Consider the following 20,417-nt stretch of genomic DNA (forward strand, 5'->3'; position numbering starts at 1 on the left):
CACATTTATCTTACTCTTAAACTGTTTAATATAATTTAAATAATTTGGTTTAGTTACCTCTTCTCAGCAGCGGTTACACATCCATCGAGACCACTTCCTGCTAATGCGTATCTTACTGTTCTCGAGGTAACACTGGAATCTGTACTTATAGTATGAAAGTTAGAAGCTGTACTCGATCGTAATCTATATAGTAAAGAGCATATTCAGAAATAATTTGTATCAGTTTTTGAGAATTTTGAAAGTCCGTAAACATACAGTTGTACCAATGGGAGAGAAATTTATAACAACGTTTCGACCACTTTATGGTCATCATCAGGAGAATTGTCATCTAATGCCGTTATTTTGTAACATTTAATAAAGTGCAATGAAAAATGAAAAAACAAATAAATTAAACTTTCATTTCTGTACAAGAAATTTAATACTGTGCACAACATTTTCGCGTTCTTTTTTTTTACTTTTCTCTGGATCATATTTGTTAAGATGTCATCCCCTCTGAATATAATTATCAATGTTTCGTTTCTCACGTGATTGCCTCCTATTATTCAGAAGAATTTTATGTGCAAGTAAAGAAGAGTGAATAACAATATATCAACAACACTGACTCTCATATCTAGTGCTGACAAGGCCTATCCTCAGGCCTGCTGGGATACGACAGATATTGTAGTGTGCAGTTATCGTAATAGGAGTTGAGGAGACCCAGGGTACTCGGAAACTGAATAATTTCCCTTCGAACCACTCTTTTTGCCATAGTAGAGGCTGGGACACTTTATATTAAATATTGCTTGATGAAAACTGGCATGAACTGGATTAAGTTTTTGAAGGATAATTTTTCAATATTTTTTATTTATATCATAACAAATCATAAGTAAAAAGGTTTTTATAACAGTATATTATTTATTTATATTGGCGTCATGTCTCATCAACTGTTATTTCCTTGAATTAATTAAGTGAAAGTGTCTTATCTAGTTTCTTAATCTTTGTGTTAATATTTTGTTTCGAAAGTGAGGGTAAATTTTTCGTCGTTTTAGTTAATATACATGGTGTTGTACATTTTGCATTACTAATGTTTTATTATTCAGAAGTACTGACAAATCAGTATATAAGTAGAGCCTTTTATGATCTCACGTCGTTAAACAACTAATAATGAAACCCAGTGTTCACAATAACTCCGGACAAAGTGTTAACACAATTAATATAACATACTCCTACTTCACTTTGGAGGTCAAAATCCTTCTCATCATTCACAGAAGTGCCAATGTACCAATGAAGTTCCCCCACAGTTACTTCTCTAACTACCTTGCAAGCCTGTTCCTAGACCCTTATCATGTCTAGCGCGTTTAATATGACGCTTTCGGATTTCCGAGGGGCAAGAAACATGAAATCAGAAGCTTTTCCTATCATGCTTACCTGGATATAAACTTTGGAAATGTGTTGAAACTCCGCTTTCTTGTATGACAATCAAATGTGATGAACGTTAAACCAAACCAATTAGTTTCAATAATTCCGAGAGCTTGCTTTCAGTCTATCATGCCTATGTGAAAAAAATCAATAATTTTTATTTATATCATAATACATCATAATTAAGAAAATACTTTTGTAACACTAAATCATTTGTATAAATTTTGGCATCTTTTATTAATACTCCGTCATGTTTCACCCTACTAACTCTGTGGGATAATTCGCTAGACAAACAAACAAATAAAGCAATAAATTCACAAACATTCAACGTCTATTGATATAAGACTCACGCCATAGTGTAGTGTGAACAATTTAGGGTTATATTACATTGTGAAAAGACACAGCTTAGATAGAGAAGAACAACACAATGCCTTTTGTCGTTGTTGAACTGTATTAGTTTGAAAGCAAAGGGAGTTTTTCAATGGCAGAACATCGAGTAAGTCTTATTAGGTTTAGAGAATGTGTGTTTTCCTATAGCAAAACGATATTGGGCTACCTGACGTACTTACCGAGGGGAATCAAACCCATGAATTTAGCGTTGTAAACCTGAAGATTTACCGCTGTCCCACCGGAGAACGTTTTAGACAATATGAAAGGAGACAACAAAATTGTCCTGCAACTCAAATACTTATTTCTAAAATATTAGCCTAAAATACCCCTGTTCCGCAGCAAAATTCAAAAGTACCTTCATAATTCACAGAAAACAGTGTATCCAACAAAATATTCTATTATTAAAAATTATTTCTCTAGATACCCCCAAAGGATCCAAGATGACCCTGAAAGCGCATTTTATCCCCTTTCGGTACGACATTGGTTGGGAGCTACACCGTACAGATAAGGGCGCTCTCTGAACTACTAATAGTCCTTCTGTAAAGTTTAGTCATACCAAACATGCTCGCCCCTTTCAGCCGTGGGGGCATTATAATGTTACGGTCAATCCTAATATCCGTTGGTAAAAGAGTAGTCTAAGAGTTGGCGGTGGGTGGTGATGACTAGCTGGCTTCCCTCTAGTCTTACACTGCTAAATTAGGGACGTAGATGACCCTCGCGTAGCTTTGCGAGAAATTCAAAAACGACAAACAAGTTTAGTCTTGTTAGCTCCAGCTGTAAAAAGGGTTCTCGGACAAACAACTAAATACACAAACACATAATGTGAATTGATATAATAATATTGTTAATTTTATGGAATTTACTATGGTAGGTTGTTGTAAAGCGCAAAGCAACATTATGGGCCACGATTGTTATTGAAATACCGTTTTTAGCATTGTACGTCTTCAGGCTTACCACTGAGCCAATGATGAGCTATAATATTCAAATAACAAACTTATACTATTTTGAAGAGTATTAGAAATTTATGCTAAGACTATTATCAGCAAACACATTGTTTTTAGTCTGACCTATGGCCATTTTGGAAGATCAGGTCATAGATCACAGTTAAATTGTAAGTTTCTGCGGTATCCTTTTTACGATTTATAGTCGGAATTATTGGCTACTGCAATTGGCAAAGTAAAGCATAGAAAGAAATATGCTAATTTTGAAAATGATAGGATATTCAAAAACGGAACTTGCAGATGAACATAAGAACGACACACACACAAAAGAAAAGTTCCCACCGGTGACGGTGCATTTACGGACTTACAACATTAAAATTTAGGTTTCACGGTGGATAAAGTGCATGTAGTCTATTATCTAGCTTTATACTGAGAAAACTATAACACTAAAAAGTAAAATTATCAAACGAAAGGAAGTATTTGTTTTATGTTTTTTTCAAATAGTGTCTCACAATAAAAGTTTGAAAATTTAAAAAAAAATTATAGAAAACTGATAAAGCTTGCATAACATTTTAAAAGCCGAAAGTAGCCGTGCAACTTAATTAAATGTTTCCATTCACAGAGGGGGAATCTAGGATTATCAGCAATGACCCAGTGGTCCAGAAACCCCATTCCCAGAGGCTGAGCTGTAAATTTGGGGACTTCTAACACTAAAAATCATGTTTCATAAAAATATTTATAATAATCCCAATTTGACCAGGTTCTCTACTAATAGTTTCATGAAGATTGTAAATTTTAAAGTAAAATGTTTGTACAAAGAAAATGAAAAATAACATATTTTGTGGAATTATTTGAATATTTTATCACTCGTGAAATACTGTAAAATAAATCAAGATTATGAGTTTTATGGATCACATTTAGTAATTCGAATTATAATACAAACTACATTTTCGTCTTCATTGTATGTGTACAAATAAATTAAATGCAATACAAACATGATCATTAGTAAAGTTAAATTATTTTTTATAATTGTACGTCTTTAATGTGAAACTATCGGTACGGTATTGATTGCAATACCGTGCTTAAAACATTATTTAATTAATACTACTATACACTAAGTGAAAAACTAGACTGAAAGATGCTACAAACATTATTATGGTTCTTATTGAATGGTAAAAAGAGGTAAAAATATGTGCAATAAATGTCTGGCCGAGTATAGAAGAAATGGTATCATCGATAAAGTCGGAAGTGGATCGTTAGATTCAATGCCAAAAACACTTTCACTGGATGAATGTAGAAAAATCTACACAACTAGTGTCAAACATAAAGCTATAAGAAAAACAATTTATTAAAATGTCTAGAACATACTTAAGCTCTAACCAGAAAGAATGATAAGACTAATATGATATTGATAACACACCGGAAGATTTGATATAGCCTGTTGGGTATCAAGGTAAATGGGGAAGTGTATTTTTGTCATGAAGAGGAAAGAACAGGTAAGAGATGTCGTTTTGTGTAATAGGGTGAGTTCATGCTGAGCGGAGGTACAGACTGCTAGTAACTCCTACGTATCACAAGCTTGATTTTAATGTATTCTCCTCAGTTTATTCATTGTAGATGACCCATTATTTTCAATCGATATTTCGCTTCTTTCAACTGATTTACATAAGTTTTAATTGTATTAAGTTTCTTAGGATTCCCACATCTTTAGTGTCAGTATCTGTTTATTACTGAAACATTTCGATACTCTTTCTGTCCATCTTAGCTTTGCTGAATTACCACAATATTAAATGTTTATTGGTCGAAGAAGGTGGAAAGTAGCTTTGAATTACCCGAGCTTTGTTCCCTGGTACAGACACGAATTTTGATTTTTAGTGGGTAAACCCTTCATTATATGAGTTTAAAAAAATGGTTGTGATGACTGTATCACGCGAACTAATATTCCAGCCTTTGTCTTTAAAACTTTGATAAAATTATTTTTTTACAAAACTTCTTTGACTTTACTAAGAAATACTTCAGTTAATATTGTTTATAAACGTTTGTTTTGTTTTTCTTCTATAAGACTATTCAATTTGTTTTTTTATTAAGATGCTTGATCCATTTTATATAAAGGGATTAAATACTGTATAAAATAGTCCATGAAAGCTTAAAAGTTCGAAAACAAGAAAGGAAAATTAAAATATAAATCAAATTAGATTTTGGCAAAAATACGTAATTTAGAATTCCAAAATTTAATAAGTGAACTAATTTGCGGTTGTACATAAAAAGTATAACGGAATTGATATTGTTTAAGTCAAACAATGTTTAAGTAAAAATAAAAAGTACAGTGTAGGTGCCAATTTATGAAAAAGATACATCATCAAACACCAATAATGAAAAGATATATTTCATTGACAAAATAATCGTTTTTTAGAAGAGCAAGAATTAAACTTTTGTTTTTTGAGAGTCATAATGTCGTAACTATTCCAGAATATGGAGATAGAAATGATTTATTTTATAAATTAGTGATTAGGTATAATATCAATGCCTGAAAACTGCAGCCATTGCTTAATCGAGTAGTGAAAGGAATAGTGTAACTATAAAAGATGGGGCTCTTGAACTTACCTACCTTGTCAGCAATTCATACGTTTTTCAGACACTTCAAGCCCCCCACAACTGCGGATGATGTGGAGGTATATTTAGACATTTGGTAAAGAACAGAGATGTTTAAAGAACTGATATCGTACGTTAAGCATAATCAAGCAAAATGTGACCACGTCTTAAAAGCATTATTAAAAAAGAATATAAGTGGAAGGACATGAACTGTAACCTCATTATAGGAGCAATAAAACTAAAAACGATGAAATCAGTGATCTACATCTCAGTCAGGTTGATCAAATAGTTTTGAATTTCACGCAAGGTTACACGAGGGTTATTTGCTTTAGCCGTCCCTAATTTAGCAGTGTAAGGCTAAAGGGAAGGCAGCTCGTCGCCACCACCCACCGTCAACTCTTGGCTACACTTTTACCAATGTATAGTGGGAAGGGCGAGCATGTTTGTTGTAACGGGAATTCGAACCTGCGATCTTCCGATTACGAGCGGAGCGTTCTAACCACCCGGCCATGCTAGGCCAGGTTGATAACATAATGTAATTTGATGGACAAAACTAGAGAAGATGGTAGAGTTCTAGTATCAAATAATGTTACGATTTGTTGTGTTACAAGAAAATCCAAATTCATACATGCTGCCTGAATGATGTAAGGAACAACGGTTTTTCTTTGTTTGTTGTTAAAATAACACAATGAACTATTCGTATTGTACCCGTCACAGGTATCGGATTTCGGAATTTTAAAATATCAACCGATATTAAGTATAAAATGGTTTAGTCTTGGTTGTGTTACATGACAACGTAGACTAATACATGTTGGTTAAGAAGTATCAACAAAGTTGCAGTGTGAAACAATGGTTGTGTTACATGACAATGTAGACTAGTACATGTTGTCTAACAGAAGTATTAACAGAGTTGCAGTGTGATACAATGTTAATTTTAGTTGTGTTACATGAAAATGCAAGATAGTACATAATGATTGGCTGAAGTATTAACAGAGTTGTAAAGCTACGCAATGGACTATCTAAGTTGTGCTGCACTCACTTTGGGTATCGAAACCGTATTTTTAGCATTATAAACCTTCAGGCTCAGTGCTGAGTAACTATAGGACAGAGACGGCTGTACATGAATCATAGAACTCTCTGACTTGACCGTTTATTCCACTTTTGCATAAAGTGTCAGTCAGGTTGAAAACTCCATTGTAATTAACATGCCCCCCGCTAGTACAGCGGTATGTCTCCGGATTTACAACGCTAAAATCAGGGGTTCGATTCCCCTCAGTGGGCTGAGCAGATAGCCCTTTGTGGCTTTGCTATACGAAAAACACACACACACAGTAATTAACATTGTATTTACAATAATTTATTGAGAAGAGTTTAACTAATTTTGGAACCATTTAGCATTTAGTCTAATAAAGAAGGATCAGATGTTATATTGTTTATCTAGAATTATTTGTGTGCTTGAGGTTAAACAAAAGCTGTACTCTGTCTACCACAGATATAGAAATCCGATTTCTAACGGTATAAGTTTGCAAACATACCATTTGGGAGGCCATTATGATAATAAAACTAATACTATAATTCATTAACAAGTATATTTATGTAACGGTCCAGTTTGTTTGTTTTTGAATTTCGCACAAAGCTACTCGAGGGCTATCTGTGTTAGCCGTCCCTAATTTTGCAGTGTAAGACCAGAGGGAAGGCAGCTAGTCATCACCACCCATCGCCAACTCTTGGGCTACTCTTTTACCAACGAATAGTGGGATTGACCGTCACATTATAACGTCCCCACGGCTGAAAGGGCGAGCATGTTTGGCGCGATGGGGATGCGAACCCGCGACCCTCGGGTTACGAGTCGCATGCCGGGCCGTAACGATCCAGTCTTTTTAAAAATTAAGTTTGTAACATGGACTGATCAATGAGAGTTTAATAGTTTTGATTTAAGTATTTTAAACTTTTATTGGTTTGTCAAATGAAAGTATAAAATGTTAATACAAAACTTTTAAATAGCATTTTCTAAATCATTTTATAGAACACACAAACACGTTGGTAAAGGGTGTTGTTGAGTAGCTGTCATCCCTCTAGTCTATTAAGACAAATTAATTAACAGCTAAGTCCCAACTACCCTTGTATAAAGTTTCTTGAAAATCATTTTGAAAAAAAATGTTATCTTAAAGCATCTGCCGGTGGGTGAACATCATCTACCCTTTCAAGTGCTCAAAGCAAATACCAAATATTACATGACATGCACTTTTTCAATACTCTTGATTGTTGTACTTTACTTGAGAAATTTATATGCAAAAACGGCTCGTTTGGGTTGAGAAAATATTTTACATAGAAGAGCGAACAACGTTTCGACCTTCTTCGGTCATCGTCAGGTTCACAAAGAAAGAGGTAACTGACCGGAAGCTGACCACATGTTTGAAAGGGGTTGTGTAACTGTGTGTCGAAATGTAGAGGGCGGTATTTCGACACCTGGGTGTCCTGTAGAGTTTTTCACATAAGGTCTTAAAGCATTCATGCTCAGTCATGTCTCAAAGACTTTTGTTCACGAGCTTCTAATATTTTCAATGAAGCAGGGGGTTCCACAGTGTCATTTCTTGATGGACTTATTTTTGCTTAATGCTCAACTCTAACTTTCTAAATTCTGTAATTCTGATCATAATTTTTTTCATGCGCAGCCATTGGACTCATAATTTCTTACTTGCTAACTTTCTGCATATTATTAGAAAACCATTATTTCATTTTTATGCAAGTAATTAAACTGGTTAGTGATGTCAAATAACACTATGCCGTTTTATTATGATTTTATTTATCTTTCTCATGGCATTTAGGTGTGATTACTTTGTAGTTATGACAACCTTTAACATTATCCATTTTATATTTATGACAACTGTTAATCATCTTATTTACATCATCGAAATCCACCATTTCTCACTCATGGGAACTCTTTAACTTTATTTATGACATTAGACACAATAATTTGGTAGTTATGAGAGGCTTTTAACTTTTTATGATGTTTTATGTCATCATTTAATGAAAATAATGAATCGTGTTTGCGATTTTTTTAAACATAATTCTCTCGTTGTTATGGAAATTCTTAATCTCGTTCACAAAGATATTACAATATATGATAATCTGTAATATCATCCATACATTGAATACCGTGATTTTGTATTTGTAAAAAGTGTGAATTATTTTATTCAGGAAAAAAACAATAACCTTATTTTATTGCACATATCATGTTATTAAAGAGACTAAATACATTGTCCATCATATTAGTCTCAATATTTTTGTCATAATAATTAACCTCATAATTTACAAAAATTTCACCTACAATACGAAATTGCGTATTGTCCATAATTTTATATTAAGAAATTTATTAACTTTATTCATGACCTTTATAGAAATACAACGCCCCTTAGCTATTTTACGCGCTATTACAAATAATTATTTTCATATTTATGAAAACTGCCAACTTTGACTAAGACATTAGATCCATTATTCAGTTTATATGAAGAATTGTAACTGTCTTTGAAGTGCGGCACGCTGTAATATAGCTTTGAAAACAACAACCGCATCTACCATACTATATTAGTGCTTTCGTAACCTTCCACCTCTAAGACAACACTAAGCAGAACACAGAATCCCCTTTTGTAAATTTGTTTGTTTGTTTTAATTTCGCACAACGCTCCTCAAGGGCTATCTGTGCTAGCCGTCCCTAATTTAGCAGTGTAAGACTAGAGGGCCAACTCTTGGGCTATTCTTTTACCAACGAATAGTGGGATTGACCGTCACATTATAACTCTCCCACGGCTGGGGGGTGAGCATGTTTGGCGCGACGGGGATGCGAACCCGCGACCCTCAGATGAGGAGTCGCACGCCTTAACACGCTTGGCCATGCCGGGCCATGTAAATTTGTTCTAAACCACAAAGAAACACAACTAGAACTATTAAACAAAATATGACTTCATAGAAAAGTGAGGATAAGGCCAAATATACACAAACATATAAACATCAGACAGTGGTAAGTAAACTAGCGTAAAGTTCTATTTTCACTTAGTCATCACATTGCAATTTTTATTTTTTAGGGATTCAGTTGAATTTTTTTTTGTCTTCTCAAGGATTACAGGAGTGTTTTGTAGTGCACTAATTCTTCATAACACATTAACGTGTCGCGACAAACCCGTTGGGAAACACATCATTACACATTATTTCTAATTTCAAAAGTTATTAATGTTATCTAGGAATATAGATCAACTTCGTGACATTTTAACAATTTGATTAAAACGTGACACCAAGTTCAATTACTTAGGTGTTTCTGTTGAAATGTCTAGTTTCGTGGGAAGTTCAAATTACGTATTATGCTACTGTCAGTATTACTAAAGATTGTGGCCCAAAGATAATTAAAATAACACATATTACAAAGTAATTTATGTTAACCACTAGAACATTGTTCTTACAGATTTTAGGTAGTAAATGATACACGCAGTGAAAATAATTGTCATGATATATGTACATTTTTCTTGTTTAAACAAAACAAAAATGTAATTTCTATTGTTATATCGAATAACATCGATATAAAACGCATCGATAAAGCGCGATAATCAGTTGGGCGCGATGGGGTCTTAGGCCCCAAATTATCAAAATTAATTGCTATATGTATTAACTTTTAAAATTGAACTAATTTAAATCAGCGTCTAATCGTAAAAACGATCACATGATTGCTCTGACGGAACTACCTTTAGAATATCAGCCCCCATCAAAGTAATGAATTCGATAAATTTCTTTAGAATTCTGCTTTTTACATTTAATTTCAGTCTTAAAATTGAGTTTAATAAATAAAAATAAATAAAAAAATGCTATATCATTGGTGTAAGTAGTTTTGTTTGTTTTTCTTTATTTCACTACAAAACGCGTAAATTTTGCATTATTGCTCACCCCGAGGGTAAAAAAAAAAAATCAAATCGGTATAAGGCGCAATCAGATACAACGCGGTCGAATTTTTTGTACCCCAACTAGCGCCTTATATCGATGTTTGACTGTATTTCTAAATTGCACGTGATGTTTTGAACAAATCGCAAAAACAAAAAACGAAAAGATAGGACATTTCAGTACGATTCTAATGGAAGGATACTTTTTTTAAATATAGTGAATGGATTACCCAGATAATACTAAATATTAAACATATTTTCATTTTTAATGGAAGTTTTCATAAACCATTTAGAAACTCTTTTACAGTTATACATGTGTATAGAAAAAAATAATAGTAAGTGTTAATTTTACTTCATGCAAAACTGTCGCAAATGTTCAATTTAACAGTCTGGTTATTTGAAATATATTTAACAAATAGCTTTCAGGCAACTATGGCCAGGTGGTTAGGGCACCCACTTCATAATCTGAGGGTCGCAGGTTCGAATCCCCGTTACACCAAATATGCTCGCCCTTTCAGCTGTGGTAGCGTTATAAAGTAATAGTTTATACCACTATTCATTGGTAAAAGAGTAACCCAAGAGTTCGAGATGGGTGGTAATGACTAGCTGCTTTCCCCTAATCTTTCTCGATGTGGCTTTGCTATAAGACCCCCCCCAGCCTAACACTACTAAATTAGGGACGGCTAGCGCAGATAGCTCTCATGTAGCTTTGTGCAAAACTCACAAACTAAACCAACTGTGATTCGTTAAATCTCCGTATGCCAAATCTGATAACCATAGTACAAAGAGAAAACTGCTTCTGTCAGGCAGGCGTTTGATTCTCTCAACCATTATAAACTCATAGCCACAAAAGTACTCAATACTCTCATAAAATTCATAGGTCATAAGTATATGTTTGTTTGTAGATACACATTTTCTTTTGCTTCTAGTGACTGCTTTACGCATTATTACTAGACGGAAACTTACAGCTTTCAATTTATGTTTGCAAAATTGCACATATGAATATTGTAATACACTTTGACGCACTCACCCCATATAACTCTTTATTTAAAAGTCCGTTTAGGAGAAACTATTTTTCGTGTAAGACCACTTAATATATGGTTATGCAATTACACTTTTATCATTGACTCACTTACCATAATTACAAATCTGTTTATCAGAAAATATTTTTTGCTTAAAGTCACTCAACTTCTTCCCGTTATGTTTATTATAACATGATTTAGAAGTTAGACGTTTAATGCCACCAAGTGCATAAGACTATAAAGTAATACACCAACTTTTTATAAACCCGATGGACAAGGACACCGAGTGCTGCAACGACAAAAATCACATATAACAAAATACTGACAAAACATGCATATTATTTATGAAATAAACCTAAAGCTTCATGGGCACAGGGGTAGTATTCTTATATGCATATACCCTTCCATGGAACCTAGATATGCATATTAAGAAACTGCGAACAAAGTAAAAATTGTGATTCCTAAACAGGATGACTTATGCCATTTCGTATTAAAGGTGTGCATTATTATGATATATTAGTATTATTGGACAGCTACAGTCAGTGTATTATAAGCCTCGGAAGCTATAATTGTGATTAACGCCTATTAATGTTTGTTTGTTTTTGAATTTCGCACAAAGCTACTCGAGGGTTATCTGTGTTAGCCGTCCCTAATTTAGCAGCGTAAGACTAGAGGGAAGGCAGCTAGTCATCACCACCCATCGCCAACTCTTGGGCTACTCTTTTACCAACGAATAGTGGGTTTGCCGTAACATTATAACGTCCCCACGGCTGAGAGGGCGAGCATGTTTGGCGCGACGGGGATGCGAACCCGCGACCCTCAGATTACGAGTCGCACGCCTTAACACGCTTGGCCATGCCGGGCCCGCCTATTAATCAAAATTACAGAACTGGACCAGGAACGTTTGTAAATTTCGAACATTACAAACTGTTCAACTTCAGTGAATCAACTTTAAGTGGTAGTGTTTCTACGAGGACATTAGATATCTCCTTCGATAAAAGACAGCTTATGAACGGCGTTAGGCCAATCAAGCTAGCTAGCTTAGCGAGATGTGACAATATTAACTCAAATTAATTTAATCGTCGTGAACCTAAGTCATCGATAAAATACTCAATTTTTAAACCGGATATAAGATTCTGTATTGTCTGTAAGTTTTTAAAACTGTTGTATATCATTATTTATAATAACTATTAGTAATAATCGTTATTATAAACTGAATTTGTTGTTTCTATATTAAAATATATTTATGTTAACAAATAAAATTATGTATATTAATCTTGTTCGCAAACACCGTAAATTTGATACATATTAACAGTTAATTAACCTCTAAATTCAAATTCAAATTTCCTGTTATTTGAAATAGTAATATATAACGTGCGTAACATAATACATTGGAGACTCGTCCGAAATCATTTACAATACGCAACAAAAATCAAGAGACATTTAATCTAGTCTCAACTAACTGTGTAGCAATTAGTCGAAGAGGTGTTAACCCACATTTTAAGTAGAAGCGCAAATAACCTGAAATGTATTGATGTAAGCTACATTTTTAATGTTTTAATTTAGATATTTGCTAGAGGAAGCTGCTAATAATAATGATGACGGTGTAATAATCGAGAAGGCTCGCGTAGTATGTGGAAATAGGAGGGGTATAGTACAAATAAAGAAAAAAACCTTTCAAAAAGGAAGTAAATGTAGGAATGAGTATTATCAATCCTTCGAAAACAATGCAAACACTTGCATCATCCCTCATGATGTCACAGGCACACGGTGTAGTAGAATGTTAACAGATAAAAATAGGATAAATTAAACTCATTTGTGGTTGAGTGGCTTTATTTGTCTCTCTGCGAGTCGGTTCGGTTTTTATATACTAATCACGCAAGACGTTAGACCATTCATCAAAGTTCGCTTGCAACAATACTGTCAATCACTAGTATTAAACACAAACCTAGTACACTATTCTACAAATTTCGAGAACAGGCGGAACTTGCGCAATACACAGTCAAGAATATACGTAACAGGCGAAAAAGAAAACTACACTGAAACTAACATTGGCATAAAAAATAAATGTATAATAGCAAATTCGTTACATTTTGTTTTCTACTAGTTGATATATGAGTCAAAATCGATTCGAGTAGATTCTCTGCATTGTTATCAGAAAGTTTGGTTAAAAACCTTTTTTTTTTTGGTTAAGACTTAGGTTAAATATTTTCTGATGTACGGTCGTCACTGATGTTTGAGACTTGAGGTTTGTTTCAATTTAATTTCAGTGTTTCTGCACATTCCAAATATAAAAAAAGAACATGTATATCGTTTGCCTAGTAGCTCGAATTTTATGTTTCGGTTGAGGGTAAAAAAATAACAATACGAGGGTTTTGTATGAGCGATATGAAACACTCCACTTTTTCAAAAGATGTTCTTTAGGTTACTCTCAGCAACAACAAATAGTAACTAGAACAGTTAACAAAATCACAGTAACACTGTTAGAATATTTAATATATTTCTATGAATACGATAACGTATATTATACCTATCCAAAGTTTTCATTTAATTTACACGAATTATAATGTTACAGTGAAAGCTCGTTACGATCCGGGCTGGGCGTGTTCTCGTGTACTGGATTGAGAATCCTAGGATACAAGGTTTGCGACCCATTTCTGCAGAAACGCGTTTCGCACTTTAAGGCTAAGGGAGCACTTTTAGGATGATGGTCAAATCCAAGTATTCAATTAGACAAGAGCAGCTCAGTAATTCAATATTATGAATGGCTATGAGAGGACAGGCTCTTTGTAGATCTGTATATGCTATGATAAAAAAAATCCTTACGGTACTCAAGCCTGTACAGTGGTTCACTGAATTTAGCCTTAGCTGTTGTTCACTGAATGTACCTGCTTGAACTGTTGTTCACTGAACGTACCTGCACTACCAGTTTTACTAATTCTAATGATTAAATTAAAAGCACGTTTATTACCTTAGCAAAATCAGATAGATCATTTCTAATACATCTGCTAATATTTACACAATTTATTTTCGTGAAGTCTAAATGTACGAGTGTTGTCTATTCTCGTATGTATCAAATACACTGTCTGTTCTAAACAATGTGTCATTTAGGTTTAGGGACATGCAAAACTAAAATCCGAGGCACAATTCACGAGGGATAGCTCATACAGCTAGCCTATTGTGTGGCTTCACTCCAAAGAAACTAAAATAACTAAAAATATTTATCAGGACTCTTAAGAAAATTTTTATGTACAAAAAAAAACGCCAGGTATGTGAGTGGTGAAAACGTTCTTTCGTTGAAATGCATTTAACACTTTAATTAACACATACTTTCATGCTCAGTAAAGAAAGAGTTGCTCCACCCTTCTAAAGCCTAAATGATGTTCGTAAGATTTAAGTGTGTTATCTTCAAGCTGTATCACGCTTGTCTTCGGTCACGTGAGTTACTTCAGAATCTTTCGATGTGGCTGCTACTGGGTCGATTTCTGTGGAAGAATAGTATTGTCCGGTTTCTGTTGCTATGCTGTTCTTCACACAAAATGGTTATAACTACCTAGTAAATCTTTTCCTTACGTAAAATGGTGTTATAGAGTGTAATAAATGATAAGTTTTATTGACACACTTTATAAAACTGTTTCTCGTAATTATTAGCATTCACGTAATAGTAAGGATGCACATAACGTCGAATGCTAATTTATCTTGAAATAACATCTTACCCTGTTTATGTATATCAATTTAATTGTAAGTTCGTGTTCTAAGATGCTGTAATTTAAAGTTTCGTAGAAAACTGTCACATACCGATTATGTTTATATGGTGTAAGCTTTTACTGTTCACTACAAAGTTTCCTTAGGGCATCATTTCTGACAAAGTTCTTACCATACCATTCCAATTTCAGAAAAAAAAGAACAAATAATTTGTTCCCCTTTTTTAACCACAATTAAAGTTTTAATTTCCGAATATTTTCATATTATTTTGATTCTCCAATAGTTTGATTATGGCCATTATCGATGTCAAATTTTATTCGGTAATCAAAATAAAACTCATCGGAATAAAGTAATGACATTAATGATAATAGGAAATGTTTTAACAGAAACAGGTGAAACCTACAAAAGAAAGCTAGGGAAAAACTCATGCTTTGCGTGCAAAACATTTTTTTGTTGTGGTATTTTATATATGAAAGCGTAGAGTTAATGAAAGGTGAAGACAGTACTGAGCATTGAAAGAAATTAAAGCAATTAAGAGACCTGCCTAGATTACTTAAGAGGTTAGGCAGAAAGAGTTTTGAAACGAATGCCATGTGGGGCATCTTTATGACTCCGAGGTTAAACCTATTACACAACATGTGATACCCACCTAACATCTCTAGTACAAAACACAATTTGAGCAGAATAATCTGATCAAAACCTGGGAATAAGGTTACGGTATCGGTGCTGTAAGTGTCTATAACCAATGAAGAAATTAAAATTCAAAACAGGGCTCTAGAGATAATAAGTTTCTTGCCCAAACACCTTCCCTTGCGAGATTGTAAGTTCGTGTTTTACGATGCTGTAATCTAAAGTTTCGTAGAAAACTGTTAGATATCGATTATGTTAATATGGTGTAAGCTTTATAAAATTACCATACCATTATGGCCCTTATCGATGTCCGTGCTTCCTTATCCTAATTTTATTTTTACATAGTTTAAAGAAGTTTAAAAGTCTCCTAGGCACGCGTACACGTCACTCTTTTAATTTTCTGAGTTTGGAAGTTAGATTATTCTTAACTATATAAGACATTTCAGAACTTTTCAACGTCTAAAATGTAATTGTTTAACTAAGAAGTAGTAGATTTTTAAAAAAAATCAGTATAATAATAATCATGCAACCAATTATTAATGACGAGCGTAAATGCCCGTCAAAAATGAGGGGAGCCTGTTGGAAACTAGAACTATTCCATACAGAACTAGCAATACGTAAAATAAATAAACAAAACAAATATATTTCGCAGGCATTGTAGGGTACGAATGCATTTCCGTGTCTCTGATCACAGAAGTCTTTCCGACTTTCCAATTCCAATCCTTCTTAAAAATGATATGGATGATGTTATGTCATACACCATGCCTGATTGGTCCTGGAAACTCACTTCTTGACAAGCTTTTATATATTAGAAAAAGTGCCAAAATTTAAAAGTTATTTACGCTTAGGTTAGCGATTAAATACAACTAAAATGGGAATGGGAGGCATTATACGAGAAAAAGTGGAATTGGACTCGTGTAACTCACATAATTCGGAGAAATCTAGCGTGATCAACAGACTGACCGACCGACACTCGGCTATTTTATATTTATTGATGTTTGCAATTTCACAAAAATCTACTGGTTTAGTTAGATCAGTTTTCTTAACAAACATAGTGATAACTTTTTCAGAAAAAAAAGGGGTACAAAATTTTATAAAAAATGTTAAATACGTCAATGAAGTAATGCAGCATTTTAAGTATAATCGTCCTATTTCAAAGGATTGAAATAGATGTAAAGCTTCTTAATATAATTTATATATTACTGTTGTTTAATTGTTTGTAGTTAAGCAGAAAGTTATCCAATGGACTATCTGTGTTGTGCCCACCACAAGTATCAAAATCAGGATTTTAACGTTGGAAGTCCGCAGACATACCGCTATGCCACTGGAAGACACTATAGGTTAAGCCTACATAGCTTATGATGCGTAGAAAGAGTCAGTTTTACAAACTGAAACTGTAATTTGCTTTTTAATGGCATAAAATTCAAAATGTTTAATCATCGATTAAACATAAAGTTCAATCGAATGAATCCTAGATACAATAGAAATTATTAATAATAATAATGTTCAAATGAAAAGGAAAATTTGTAAAAAAGAATCACACAAAAATTGACTCTTTGGTAATAAATGTTTGATAATATACTAGACACAAATGAAATTATGTCTGTTCGAATTTCGTGCAAAGCTACACGAGGGCTATCTGTGCTAGCCGTCCCTAATTTAGCAGTGTAAGACAAGAGGGAAGGCAGCTAGTCATCACCACCTACCGCCAACTCTTGGGCTACTCTTTTACCAACGAATAGTGGGATTGATCGTAATATTATAACGACCCCACAGCTGAAAGGATGAGCATGTTTGGTGTGACGGGGATTCGAATCTGCAACCCTCGGATAAGGAGTCGAGTGCCTTAACCACCTGGCCATGCCGGGCCTTGAAATTATGAAAAGTGAACTCGGTTGAATCCTAACCAACTTGACATTCTTGCATGGGTAGCAATAAGTTAGTTGCTAAAATGCCATTTCTTATCTTACCTTTATATTTATCAAACTAATAGAAAGGTAAACTGAAAATTAGATTTTTAATAAAGTATTTTATTTCGATTGTTTTCTCGAAACCAATCGAGAAACAAAAACTGAGTATCTAAACTTATAATAGTGGAAAATAGTTGTCGTAAACTACTCTGTGATCTTTGTACAAGTCTCAATCAAACTTGGTAGCGTGATACAATGGACAAACAGGCATGGCATGAATGGTTATTACCAATCCTAGACCATGCAAACAGAAAAATTATATTAATTTAGCTAATCATTCCACAATCTTTGACAAATTTTTATTTCCAAAATTTATTATTTCGAGTTTTTTCTTGAAACAATTTAAACTTTTTCATTGAAAGTATTAAACATTCACATTTGTTGCTAGGAAAAATGGTAAGCTCACCTCCCTTACTTTTCACGTGGTTTTATGTTGAGTGTTCAAGAGTAGGATCACCAAGATATCTTTTTCTTTTGGTCCAGGAAGAAGGAGGAACTTCTCATGCAGTCTATTAAAAACACTCAGACTGTCAACAAATTCTAAAGATGTAGAGAAGGATTTATAAAAATAACAAAATAAAGTGATTTTAATACAATTTCTGTAATGTGGAGTAGAGTAGGTGTGATTAAAGTGAGAAGAAATAAAGTGATTCTAAAATAAATTATGTGTGAAGTACATTGTGAATATAAATACAAATTATTCAATTAATTTATTAGTTCAAATCCTACTTTCATTTCTTATGCCTCCTATATGTTACAGGTGTTAGATATGGAATCAAAATAGGAATTTGTAGCATAAACAAATAATGTCGTCATCATGTCTCAAACATTAACCTTGCTTACCAACTTTTTACCTTAAGCTGCCTTTCTTCTCCCTTTCTAAGTTAACAATGTTTAATAATTTTGTTTGTTTTCTTTTATGTCCATCGTGGACATAAATATCTATAATCGCACTATTGGAATTGTTTTAGTTTAATGAAATAGGTAGTTGATGTACGACGGTCTTTCAGGAAACAATAATGGAATGGCTACTGCTCGTAATATCGTTGGTTGTTTGTTTTTTTAATTTCGCACAACTCGTCGTCAGCTCTTGGGCTACTCTTTTACTGACGAATAATGGGATTGACCGTCACATTATAACGCTCCTACAGCTGAAAAAGCGAGCATGTTTGATTTAACTGTTATTCAAACAGGCGACCCTGTTACATACGAGTCGAGCATCCTAACCATTGGTCATGCCGGGCCGACTGGATTTTGTAACCACATGAGTTTCATAAATGCGTGCACATGCAATGCATATTGGCTAGTATTTATATCTATATATATATGCGCTGGCTAAAGAGTTTGTTTGCTTTTAAGTTGCAAAGCTGACGAAATTTTATTGGAGAGGAGGATTCACACTTGAGAAAAACAAATAACAAAACTGAGCTTACAAACAAATAAGTAATGTAACAGTGTAACAATTACTTTTGTAACTTATTCTAAAACTCAGTACAACCCTGACAACAAATAACTACTTTTTTTTTTTTTTTTTTGCTGTGAAACTTTCCTACTAAAGTCGTTCGTCTAATAATTTAGCTTATAATAGGAATATATAATATATACTGTTAAATTGCAAAACGGGAAATCTGGAGGCTTATAACGCTAAGAACCGAGTTTTTATACCCGTGGTGGGAAACGCACAATATAAGCCTAACGTGTAACTTTGCGCTTAATAACAACAAACTGAAAGGGCACAATCCTTCGTAATAAAGAAGAAATGGGTTTTATACTCTGTCATCCTGACATAATTATGCCTGTGAATAACCTTACACGGCTTTGCTTTTTCACTCTTTATGTTTTCCTAAAAGCGTCAGCAGTTAATTTGTTTTCTGTTTCTAATACCGCGGACACATGCCTACTGAAGTGATTAAACAATTTATAACTTACCCAAAGACCCTCATTCTTCAATACTTGACGTTAACCCATGTAACAAATGTAGGAGACACTACCCCCTCAAAATGCTTGAAACTGCAAGTCGACATTTCAAATGATACCCCAAAATGTCTGAAACATGCGATGCATCCTTCAGCTTGCACTCGTAGTTTAAGCAAGCTTTGTTACAATTTTTACGTAACGCTAGCGTGTTTCAGACCAATTTATTGATCTTCGACACGTCGTTACGTTGAAGTACCTTGTTTCAAACTTCCTAATGTTACTACGTCTACGTACACCTTTCAGCATTATCACACAAAATTCATGCCCTTTCAGATTAAAGCCACGAGCACAAGGCTGAGAAAGATTTATTTATTTGACGCATTATTTTGAAAAGATCCTTGGCAGTGTTAAGCGCTTTGGTAAGTTAGCGCCGTAACATTGGTAAACGTTGGGTTCTGGAGAATAGGGGTCGTATAAACGTTTCTACAACTATTTTCATATGTTTTGCGATTGTAGTTGTTTAAACGTAGGAACGTTACTTAGACCCAAATAATATGCACTACAACGTGCCATAGTTTCGTAGATTGAAATAAATTATAAACATACTATAAACATTCAACTAAAACTTAGAAAACTAACAGATTAATGAGCATCGTATCGACCTTACGAAACCAGTAGTTCTAAAACGCATAACACACTAACTGGTTGAGCTCTAGTAAAGTTGTTAGAGGGACTTGATCCTTCGTGATTTTTTAAATGAGGCTCAGATTAGATATTTGTTATTTCAGAGGCTAACATCAAAATGAGAAACATGCTGTATTTGTTTGGAATAACGTGAGGTCGTCAGCAGTCTTTGAAGTTAGTTATACTTAACGCTGGTATTGATAAAAAAAAATCCAGTTACGTACGACAGTTTAGTCTGTT

At 33.9% G+C, this 20,417-nt stretch overlaps 1 long non-coding RNA gene across 1 annotated transcript; it reads right to left on the reverse strand.

Moving 5' to 3' along the window:
- Positions 1-57: 57 nt before the first annotated feature.
- LOC143249096 (uncharacterized) lies at positions 58-19,712 on the reverse strand. Its single transcript, XR_013027521.1, has 4 exons — positions 19,506-19,712; positions 17,983-18,085; positions 1,408-1,531; positions 58-183 (listed from the first exon to the last, which is right to left on the reverse strand). It is a non-coding gene; the product is annotated as an uncharacterized LOC143249096 (long non-coding RNA).
- Positions 19,713-20,417: the final 705 nt, after the last annotated feature.

This window comes from Tachypleus tridentatus, chromosome 4 (assembly GCF_004210375.1).
Source record: "Tachypleus tridentatus isolate NWPU-2018 chromosome 4, ASM421037v1, whole genome shotgun sequence".
In the NCBI taxonomy this organism is placed as follows: Eukaryota; Metazoa; Arthropoda; class Merostomata; order Xiphosura; family Limulidae; genus Tachypleus; species Tachypleus tridentatus.